Raw genomic sequence first — 11,990 nt, 5'->3', positions numbered from 1 at the left:
CACCCCACCCCGTGAGGTTAATGCTTCACACAGAAGGATGGTAGAACAAAGTGGGGCAGTTTCAATGAAAGGGAGCATTAAGCAGAGCTCTGCCTCTTTCCTTTGTCTACATATCTGGTAGAACATCCCTTAATGGACTGTGCCTCCTCCTTTCCTCAGTATACTCCCATGAAGTCCCTAAAGAATAAGTTTATCCCATAGCAATCTATGGTATGGTGTCATATTGGGAGTCTTGAGCCGAAAAGCACTTTCTCACGGTGTGTTGATGTAAGAGCTTCCAGCTGTCCAGAGTGCAAGAGCCAGCACCAGTCCCCAGAGAGTTGCTATGGGAACACTGTTATGGCAACTGGTTTTCATCACAGACTCTGCAGTTCCATTGGCTGAACCATAACCACATGCTAGTCCTTTAATGGTTAACAGTAACCTTAAAATCATTTGAAATTTAAAAATAATTTCTGGTGGTGTGGAATAGCTCGGGAGGGCAGTGTGGCAAGCCGCGCAGCTGTGGTGTGAGCTGACCCCATTCAGAATATTAGAAACATGCTCATTTAAAAAAACAATGTATTTTTATGTTGACCAGAACAATTTATCATGAAAGCACTGATTATTTATTTTCCTCCATTGTAAACTTTATACAGCTTGCTTAAACGAATCCTCATGTTGCCTCTAATGGTCACTCTCACTGGCCACTTCCTTCTGAGTCTCTTCTTCCCTGTCTGTAAGCACCAGCTTCCTCAACTTTTTCTCACAGTGTTCAAGCTTAACACATAATTTTACCGATGAGAGCAGCTGAGAAGTTTCGAGCTGCCTTTTGGTGATCTCAGACTCATTCACTGAGCTTCAGGCAGGGACAGTCAAGAGTCACTCCTGCAACCGCTGTCCTGGCCTTTCTCAACTCCCAGTTTTACAACTTGCCAAAACTAAATTGCCCTTGCTGTCAACTGCTTTTCCTTTCAGACTTAGGCGATGTTAGAACCCATGAGCGTTGCAGTCTGAGCCTGCCTAAGTTTGGCCATCCTAGGAGTAGAAGTGTAAAAGATGTAGAATTTGAAACTTTTGGACCACAACTCAAAACAAGTGCATGGAGACCCAGTATTACATGTACACAGGCACGTCTACCTGAAACAAAGTCTCCGGCCGTACCATGTGCAAGGCGCATTCTTATGTTTTCTAATCTGTTGTGTTTCTTTTTAAAAATATGCTGGTGGTTATCCTCAGAATTGGTTGACAGGTCATTCATGTATGGTGGTCAGCAGTTTGAAAACCACTGATCTTTTTTTTTAAATTTCAAACTTTTATGTTAATTTCAGGAGTACATGTGCAGGATATGCAGGTTTATTACATAGGTAAACATATTCCATGGTGGTTTGCGGCACAGATCATCCCATTACCCAGGTATGAAGCCTGGCACCCACTAGCTATTCTTCCTGATCCTCTCCCTCCTCCCACCTGCCATCCTCCAACAGGCCCCAGTGTGTGTTGTTACCCCTGAGTGTCCATGTGTTCTCATTGTTCAGTTCCTACTTACAGGTGAGAACATGTGATATTTGCTTTGCTGTTTCTGCGTTAGTTTGATAACGGCCTCCAGTTCCATCCAAGTCCCTGCAAAGGACATGATCTCATTCCTTTTTACGGCTGTGTAGTATTCTATGGTATATATGCACCCCATTTTCTTTGTCCAGTCTATCATTGGTGGGCATTTGGGTTGATTCCATGTCTTTGCTATTGTGAATTGTGTTGCAGTGAACATACACGTGCATGTGTCTTTATAATAGAATGATTTATATTCCTTTGGTTGTATAACCAGGGAATGGGGTTGTTGGATTGAATGGTATTTCTGTCTCTAGGTCTTTGAAGAATTGCCACACTGTCTTGCACAATGGTTAAACTAATTTACACTCCCACCAATATTATAAAAGCGTTCCTTTTTTTCTCTACAACCTCGCCAGCGTCTATTACTTTTTAACTTTTTGATGATAGCCATTCTGACTGGTGTGAGATGGTAGCTCATTGTGGTTTTGATTTGCGTTTCTGTAATAATTGGTGATGTTGAGCTTTTTCTCTTATGTTTGTTGGCTGCATGTATGTCTTCTTTTGTGAAGTGTCTGTTCATGTCCTTTGCCCACTTTTTAATGGAGTTGTTTCAAAACCACTGATTAAAGCAATTATCAGTAGAATTAAAGAAGGAAATGACCTGTTAGATGAATCTGGGACAAAAGGACTATAGTTCTTTTTTGATTTTTTTTAAATATGGAGATAACACTCTCAAGGTTAGTGTGAAATTTAGCAGATTATAGAACCTCAAGTACTTCAAAATGCTCAATACTTCAGCAGTAATATGTAATTCTTAAGTTTAAAATGAGGAGACATCCATGGAAGAATTGAGAAAGCAACTCGTAAGCCATCTGTTAGAAAATTGGCAGTATGTATAGGTGATCACCTGGGGCTGGTTGCACATTGTTGGATAAAGCAAGATTAAACGAGGTATTACAAAATAAATGGGAGGTCAGTTAAAGTACAAGATGGGTTTGGCTGGGTGTGGTGGCTCACACCTGTAATGCCAGCACTCTGCGAAGCCAAGGTGGGCAGATTGCTTGAGCTCAGGAGTTTGAGGCCAGCCTGGGCAACACGGTGAGACCTCATCTCTACAAAAAATACAAAAATTAGCCGGGTGTGGTGGCGCGCACGTGTTGTCCCGGCTACTTGGGTTGAAGTGGAAGGATTGTGTGAGCTCAGGAGGTCGAGGCTATAGTGAGCAGTGATCACACCACTGCGTTCCAGCCTGGGTGACAGAGTGAGATCCTGTCTCAAAGCTAAGTAATTAATAAAGTATGAGATAGGTTTGGGCAAGAAGAGTTGCAAGGAGTCTAGTGTTACGCATCAAGTGTCTGTTGAGAGGACAGTGGTTTGGCCCTTTGAAAATTATTTCCTAAGACTCAGTGCTAAATTACGTTTCTTTGAATGTAAATTTTCTTATTGGCAGTATAACATACATACAGAAAATCACTAGAGTACCACATCATGATAGGTTTTTCACAAAACAAACGTTTCACAAAGTAAACAAAGTAACTAGCACCCAAATCAGAAAAGGTAACTGATATTAACTCCCCAGAAATCTCTTCATGCCCTCTTCTAGTCATAGCCATGGTCCTAATTTCTAACATCATAATTTAAAAAAAATCTTTACAGACATGTAAGTCCCATACCATTAGTTGTACCCATTTAAAGTGTACAAAGGTTTTTAGTATATTCACAGTTATACAACCATCACCACAGTCTTAGGATACTTTGATCATTCCAAAAAAGAACCTTGTTTGCCTGTGTTTAAAAATTTGCCTGTTTATAAATGGAATCAAACAGTATGTGCTTGACTTCTTTGACTCAGCCTAGGGGTTCTGATACTTATTTATCCCCACTGTGTGTATTTATGGTTTTTCAGTCTTGATGCAGTCTCTCACAATTTATTCTACTGATGATGGACACATAAGTTGTTTCTGGTTTTTGCATGGATGTTTTATATGTGTTTCTTGGTGAATATAAATTTCTAGATTTATGTTCACAAGAATATATACCAAGGTATGAAATTTCTGGGACATAGGGTATGTATAAACTTGGCCATTAGAGTTACTGTCAAAGAGTTTTCCAAAGGGCTTATACCAGTTTACACAGTCCCACAGCAGGATTTGAGAGTTGCAGTTACTCTGCCTCCTTGCTACACTTGATATATCCTATGTCATTTTCATTTTAGCCCTTCTGGTAGTCAGAATGCTATCACGTTGTGGCTTTAATTTGCATTTCTCTAATGACTAATATAGTTGAGTACCTTTTTTATATGCTTAATGGCCATTTGGATATTATCTTTTGTGAAGTTCCTGTTCAATACTTAACTTTTCTCCATTTTTCCCCTACTGAATTGCCTGCTTTTTTCTCACTGATTGATACTTTCAGATTTGAATACTTTCTGTATTCTGGCTAGATATCTGTATTGCAAATAAACCTCTCACTCGGTGGCCTCCCTTTGTGCCAGGTTACTTTTTATGCGTTGGAGAAATAATCTTATGACTGACTCAGATACTGACATAACCTTTGCCAACTATTTTCGCCTGATAGATTTTAAAAATCAAATCATATGTCAAGCTTAAATAACAATTCTTTCTCTTGTTCTCTTGTTTAATGATGTCATCATAGTGGCATGTTTAAGAGTGTAAGATTTGTGAGAAGAGGAAATTATGTGAATGTTTGCCCTTTTTTTGTTAAATGTTGTATTGGATTATTTCGTTTGAGACATGGCTACTTTTGTTTTGCTTATTTTGTTGTGCAAGTTCATGTTCTATATGTGTGGTGTAGACACTACTAGTTGCTTACCCAACTTTCATTCTCTCTCCTTCTCTACTAACAGAGCCCTAATTTGTTTAGAACTGTAATATGCACAGTTAAAACAACTTATCCTCCCAGGACCTTTTGCAGTTAGGGTTGGTCATGTGACGTGGTCCTGCCAAGAAGATACAGATGCAAGTCAGTGGGTGAGTGGGACTTCCTGGAAACCTGTTGCTTTTCTAAGAGAAAGACTTAGCTGACATACGTATTTTGTCCTTTGCCTGTGAACATGATGCATAGATGCTTGGTGGCCATCCTGCAATCTTGACAGTGAAGATGTGCTAAAGATAGCAGAGCAGAAGATAAAGCTTTTTTTTTTTTTTTTTTTATGGCATCGTGAAATCATTTTATATAAAACGTGAACTGCTCTTTTAAGGTTCTACAGAAAAACAGAAGAGATAGGTGATAGAGAGGGAGAAAGAAAGTTGTTGTGGGGAAGGGAGAGAGATTTATTCTAAGGAATTGGTTGATATAGTTATGTAGGCTGAGAAGTCCAGTGATCTGTACCCTGCAAGCTGGAGACCCAGGAAAGCTTGTGGTGTAGCTCCCATCTGAATCCAAAGGCCTGAGAACCGAGAGAGTCAATGGTGTAAGTTCCAGTCTAAGTTCAAAGGCCTGAGAACCAGGAGATCTGATGGTGTAATTCCAGTCTGCAGGCAGACTGGAGTGTAGAGAGAGCTAATTCTCCTTTACCCCACCTTTTTGATCTATTCAGGCCATCAATGGATTGAATGATGCCCGTGTGCACGAGGAGGGCCATCTGTTTACTCAGTCTACCAATTCAAATGTTAATCTCATCCAAAAACACCCTCCCAGATACGTTTGGGAAGTTTCACCAAATATTTGGGTACCATATTCCCCAGTCAAGTTGACACAAAACCATCACAGCTGCCTTCCTCTGGGCCTCATGTTATATGAGAACAGTATTGGGTACGCTCCCACAGTTGGATTTCCCTTATATTTTGCTGAACTCAGTCTCTAAGCAATATATGCATTACCCAAACTTACTGACTTTCAAAATCACTAAGTCAAACTTACTGACTTTCAAAGTCACTTTCAAAAGTGACTTGTGGCAAGTGTGCCATGGTGCTGAGGTCTTTGTTCATTTCGACTGGAATAAAATCGGACTTTGCCACATCCTCCTAAGATAAGGTATGATAGCATTTACTTGAATTTGTTCTGTGGATATTGGTACATTGTGATTTCAGTTACAGAAAAGCCACAGATGGAACTGATGTTAAAAGCACCTCAAGGACAACCAGGGAGTAGAGCAAATGCTAAAAGGAGTTCTTCTGCCCTGTCATCAAGATTCTGAATCACTCAATTTATTGGACAAAAGCATTTAGCTCTGATTCCTCTTGCGTTCTCTCTAAATCTCCATCAGAGTAAGAAGAGACTTTGAGAGAATTAAACTGTCTTCTGAATATCTGTTACAGATGTGAAAGATACTTGAGAAAATACATGATTGTGATTTCATCATTTTGGGAAAAGCAGCTTGATATGCTTTGACTTGTTATTACTACAATTCCTTCTGAGATAGCAACTCACGTTCCGCTAACATGGGCCAAAAAAAAGTGCTTGTGTTTTGTCCTTTATAGAGTTTTTTAAAATTAAAAGCTAAAAATTAGTTTGTTTTAAATAGTATAGCAGTAGATTTTAGAGGTCTCTTTGAGATTTTAGAGCCTGTTCATCCCTTGATTAGGAATTTCTAGCCAGGACTCAGAGAGGATAAGGGCCCAATCTCTGGTCAGTCAGGGTGCTGGTTGTGAGGCTATTGTCTCAGCTCCAAACATATCTTCATACTCTGCTTTGTCATGAGACTGCAAACCACATCTGTCCTTTGCTGGAGAGCTTTTTGTTAGGGTCCACCAGGATTGGACACGAGAGACTGGAACCTGGAGGCGGGAAGAAGGGAGCTCCCCGTTTCTGTTTGCTTTCTGTTTCTAACAACGATGGCACAGCCGTGGTTCTCCAGAAGCCGAGCAGTGGCTTTTCACTCCTGAAGGAATAGTGGGTTCCAGGGTGCAGTTTTCCACACTCGTAGAACAGCTTCATCGCTCCACTCAAAGATCACAGCACCATCAGCCGGTGCCCCCTCTTCAGAGGTCTGAATCTGAGCTCTGTGGAGTCCCCACATTTCTGAGGTGCCGGTACCAGGAGAGTGGTGTCCACTCCTGAGAGGTTTCACTCCCAGCTCCTGGTAAAGGTTCCACATTTTAGTGATCCCAGACTTGCCTCTGGTTCCCAGCCCTAAGCGTGGTGACTTCCTACTGCGGTTCTCTCTGTGATACCTGAGAGTCCCCTTTTTGCCTCCCACTTCTTGACTATCTGGTTGACAGTTGTTTTTTCAACCATCTCCCTTAGAATAATTGCTGTGGTCTTGGTTCGAGATATAACAGGCACCCAGGTTTTCAGCTCCTGGAAAACAGCCACGAGACCCAGGTCCTCTTCTATGCAATCCCAAGCTCAGGTGAAATTTTCCACTAGCTTTCCTCAACACAACATAGGGATCCCTCCTTAGATGATGTGATTCACCCCCATGGGGATAGCTGCAAGATTAGGGGAAACTAATGTTTTACCTACACCCTGGTCATAAAGACCTCTCCTTGCTCCCTCCTTCACTCCCACCCTGCTGTTCCTGAGTCTTCTTGAGACCGCTGTCCATTCAGTCTGTTTTCTCCTACTTAATAGCACCTTCTAAGCTTCCCTTTTCTCTTTATCAAGTCAGTCTGGATCCCATTATCATCATTTCAGTCACCCTCCAGTCCCTTTTACTCTCACATGCTTTTGTTTTCCTGCCACACCCGATGACAGCACCGAAGCCAGAATCATTCCAACCTCTCTTCTCCCGTGCTCTGACATGACAGTAACTGCTCTGGAGAAAATTCCCAATCTAAGCGTCCGACGTCAGCCAGATCCTGCCTGCCATAGCTCTCCTGATGCCTCTGCTCTCTCCTGATCCTACCCTGCTGCCTCCTTTTCATCTCACTTGGAGGGTGGCCTCACCTACCCTTCTCATACAACTTGAATATGGAGGCAATCTTCAGGTCTATTTCTACCTCCAAACCTACCAGCATCTTGTCTTACTTGATTTGGAGAAAAAGCTGTTCCTCCTTCTGTCATAGGCTAAATCTTCCACTGTCCTGCTTTCTTATCTATTATGTTGTCTAATTTACTCTCTATTGGCCCCCTCCACTTCCAATGTAATTTAAGTCTTATAAAGGCAGGGAGTTTGCATCTGCTTTGTTTGTGCAGATGTGAGGTATGGGGAAAGGAAAGCTGATGAAAAAGCTTGAATGATTCCACGATTTTTGGCCTGAGCACTGGAAGGCCTAGAGTTGCCTGTAACTAAGCTGGGAAGGGCCATTCATGGTGAGGTTTGGAGGGGATATGGAGTTTAGTTCAGGACATGTTAGCACATTAGACATCCACGTGGGGATGTTGTGTAGGCAATGGGATGTGCAACTCTTAGAGAGGTCTAGGATATAGGGATAAATATAGGTGTCATCATTGTAAAGATGGCATTTAAAGCCATAAGACTAGATGGGGACTTTAAGGAGTAGTTATCAATAATAAAGGGAAGGAGTCTAAGGACTGAGCCCAGGGACACTCCAATGCCAAGAAGCCAGGGAAGAAAAACTACCAAGGAGATTGAAAAGGAGAGCCCTGGACTGTGAAACCAGGTGGAAAACCAGGACAATGTGGCATCCTGACATCTCAGTGAAGAAAGTGTTTCAATGAAGTGTCCCACTTCTTCACACTCCAGAAAGTGTTGCTGGCAAGTGATATTAAATGAGAATAGCGAGTGAACCATTGGATTTGGCATTGCAGGGAGTCATCGCTGACCTTGGCAAGAGTGGGTTTAGTAGAGTGGGGAGGGGATGAAAACGTAATTGGAGTGGGTTTAAGAGAAAAATGGACAAATGAAGGAGAAAATAATTAGCTTGTGAGGATAAAAATTTATGAAGATAGAAATGTGTTTCTGATTTAAAAAATCAATCTTGGTGCCATTATAATCCTATGGACTCTTGAAATTACTCTCCACATTGTTTTATTCTTCTAAATGCAGTGCAGGTTCTTCAGCTGTTGTCGAAGTAGATACCAACTTTGCTGGGAGCATGACTCTGTGCAAGGCATAAAGGTTATACTTCTGCAGCTCTTCTACTTTTTCCCTGCCATCTCTGACCACTCAACTCAGGTAACCAATGAGAGATGCCCTGTTGATCTCTTATCCTTGGGAATAATTTTAATCTCTTCCTCCTGTTTAATGTTAGTGTCCTCCTTTCCCCATATATGTGGTTGTGTGCCTGTTTGTCTCATCCATGAGAGTAAGCTTTTAAGAACTGGAACTCTGCACCAAATGTGCGATGAAATGACTTTGTTGGAGACCCATTGTCTGCCTGCTGGCTCTCATCAGTGGTGACTTCGCACTGCTATATTTAGAGAGTTTTACATAGAGCCTTTTTGAACTGGTATTCTGGGAAAATAAAGAGCTGGCTGTTTGTAATACTTTCTACCAGGAGTGGGGTGTTCACTTTGTGTTCTCTAATAATCAACTGTTTGGAATCACTTTTTTTGGCACAGTGAAAGGGGAGCTAGATAAACAGATTGATAGATGAAGAGGTGAAAAGTAGGAAGGAGTGGGAAAGAAATGGGAAGAAGATCTTCCTATCTACCAGTTGCTTTCATGTGGTAGAGCTTAATGAGAAGATAATAGGTTAATTTCCTGAGCTGTGACATATTTACATGTAAAAGACTTACATGAGGTCCCTTTCTCTTTTTTCAAGTGTAGATGATTTTGAGATGACCTGGTTGCTTCCCCAAGGAGAGAGGCTTCTGGCTCTCCAATGGGCAGTTTTTAGGGTGTAGGAAGTAGAGAACACTCTCTTGGTGGGCTCACTTCCAGATGTGATTCTCAGTGGATTGTTTTCCTTTTTGGCAGCATCAACTGGCTCTAGCGGCCAAGGCTTCTGCAAGGCTTCCCATCCAGGAGCTTTTCATCTAGGGATGCTATTGGAGGCCAGACTTCCAGTTTTGCTAGGAAGAGATGCCTATTAAGTTAGGGGGCCAGGGATTTGATTGCAGCAGTCGCTATTCAAGTCAACCAGTCATCATTTCATCCATGAGTCAGGGACTCTGTACTTGCAGTCCCAGTAGGCACTTGCTCCGGTGATGTGATTTAGAGAGTCAGTGGCAGGGTTTGAGCTGCAGTGTGAGCACGGAGGGTTAATTTAGTCACAGAGAGCCTGAGCAGCCTGTGAGAGTGACCCTCTGCATCCTACATGGAACGAGGGACAACATGGAGAGACTAAAGACGATCCCTCAAAGCCCAGCTTTCTTCATTGCTCCTTCTGCTGTGGACTGTCCTGTGGGGACAGTACACATGCTGGAACATATTACACACGGGCAGCTGTTTGCAGTGAACAGTGATGCAAAGGCTGAGATAGTATCCTCATAAAGACCTCTAATCTCAAGTCCTTTTTTGTAGTAGGAGGAATACATAATTTAGACAACATTATCTTGTACAGTTAACAAAAGGAAACTAGAATAAGAGGGAATTCGCCTCTGCTGAACAAACCAAGCTTCTCTATATCATCTAGCAAGGCCATAAAAATACCATCTACAGATTGACTTTAATAAAGGAGCCCACTGAGGACACAAGCACCTGAATTACAGATTCCCGGAGCACACACAAGCATTTATCGCTGACAGACAAAGGAACAAAATCTCCAGGAGGCAGCTGGGATCTTTTCATTTTGAAAATGCTTTAATAAGTGTTGACAACACTGTTTTGCAAAATGTAAAGGTACTATACAAATTCTTAATACAAAAAGAATAAATTAAAAGCAGATTTCTTTTTTAATTCTGCAACTTTGTCTACAACGTACATCTTTTTCATTGATTACAGTTGAACAGAATCCAGTAAAATCATTTTACATGCTCTACAGTCAGTTTCAGGAGCAACCTAATCTTTTTTCCCCATTATTAAACTAGACTCCATTTTACACAACTTGTAATAAACTATTGACATTAATGTATGTGTAAAACTTTACACCTAGTTAACTAAGCAGTAACTGGTCGTCTGATAGCACCTGGATGGGGTTTGCTATATTTAGAACTAAACTAATACTGAATGAAAACAAATTGGAATTTTAACAGTTTCAACACTCACCTGCATATAATAAAATAAAAAATCAACCTGGCTCACAACATAGTCTGATGTATGTGTTTTCACCAGTCTTCTGACTGAAACAGGCAATTTCTTTTACGCATCCGAAGAATCCAATAGGGGCTTTATATCAGACCAGGGACTTCATATTTCACCTTATTTTCTTTTAAAGGAATAGGGATAAAGAGTTTGCAAGTGCTTGTGTACAATAACTACATCATTTCCCACCACATGATCATTAATCATGTCAGTCTCAAAGGACTAACGTTTTATGTACATTTTGTATTAACTGAACTCAGCTAAACAGTAAAACCTGTTTTACTTAATCTCTGTCTTGACTACCAGACTATCATGATGTTTGCTGGAACTGTAATTCCTGTTCCCACTCCATTTCTCTCTGTCCCCCGAATTGAAAACATAACCCAAGTCTTTAGAATTTTTGCCTCTCATTCCTTGCAACTCAAGTGGGCTAGAATCTTGATCCGATTTTCTCCAGACTAGATTTCAAGTTACTCTGCATGGTGTAGAACCTGTAACCACGTAACCTCATCACCTTCCTTTTCCCTTTTGACTTTTCCTGTTGCACACAGTTCAGTGTGACTCTTCATGAATCTTCTTTGGGAGAAAGAAAAATGGCCCTATGTATAATGTTTCTGAATGGGGAAGGGAGAAAAAAAAAATCACTGCTCTTTGTAGCTCTAACCATGAAAATAAAAGCAACAAAAATATCCCCCAATGAATCCCTAGAATCATTTAATAATATCATAACTGGTTTCTATTTGTCCTGCAGGTGTACACTTAAAGCGTTCTGGGAATATTAATCCCTTCTGCATGCTGGAATCACCAGTCTAGCCATGCATGGAGCTGGGGAAAGCAGGCCCTGACTCGTCTACAGAGACTTGGTGGAGGAGGCCATGGCCCGCCTTGTCCCGGCCAGGTGTGTGTGCCCCAGCTCGACTCTCGGTGGTCTCCAGGCTGCAGCAGAAGGAATACCTTGGTATTTATTTCATTTTAGTATCCATCCTTACCCTCCTGGTCTGGTACAGCCTATGGTTATTCTTGGATTCCACGTACATGAAAAGCGAAGATTTTTCTTTTCTTTTTATGCTTAAGCTAACTTCAGTTCTGCTTTCCCACAAAACTACTCCCACCCTGGCTCCTGTCCCTGGCTGTCAATGTCTTTCCAATAGGAAGTCATTAGAGTGAGAAAAAAATTCCACCCCCACCCCCACCCCCACCCCCCAACCACTTGCGCCCAAAGCACAGCAACACCACCTCTGCGGAAACCTTTTTGTGCCATCTTGAATAACCCAACTAAAGTTGTGCACTTGTTATTATAAAAGTATTTTTGAGGCCTTTGAAGATTGATGGCTTTCCAGTTGTGTTTGAAGTGTAGCTTAAAACACATGTAAACGTGCAGCTCCCACACATTAATTTTTTTCTT

General features: G+C 41.5%; 1 long non-coding RNA gene across 1 annotated transcript; it reads left to right on the top strand.

Moving 5' to 3' along the window:
- Positions 1-2,082: 2,082 nt before the first annotated feature.
- On the top strand, positions 2,083-10,584 carry LOC108531229 (uncharacterized). Its single transcript, XR_001886108.1, has 2 exons — positions 2,083-4,523; positions 8,447-10,584. It is a non-coding gene; the product is annotated as an uncharacterized LOC108531229 (long non-coding RNA).
- The last annotated feature ends 1,406 nt before the right edge of the window (positions 10,585-11,990 follow it).

Source organism: Rhinopithecus bieti, unplaced genomic scaffold (genome assembly GCF_001698545.2).
Source record: "Rhinopithecus bieti isolate Rb0 unplaced genomic scaffold, ASM169854v2 scaffold_1012, whole genome shotgun sequence".
Lineage (NCBI taxonomy): Eukaryota > Metazoa > Chordata > Mammalia > Primates > Cercopithecidae > Rhinopithecus > Rhinopithecus bieti.
The sequence above is the reverse complement of the archived record's forward strand: the minus strand, read 5'-3'. Positions and strand labels throughout refer to the sequence as shown.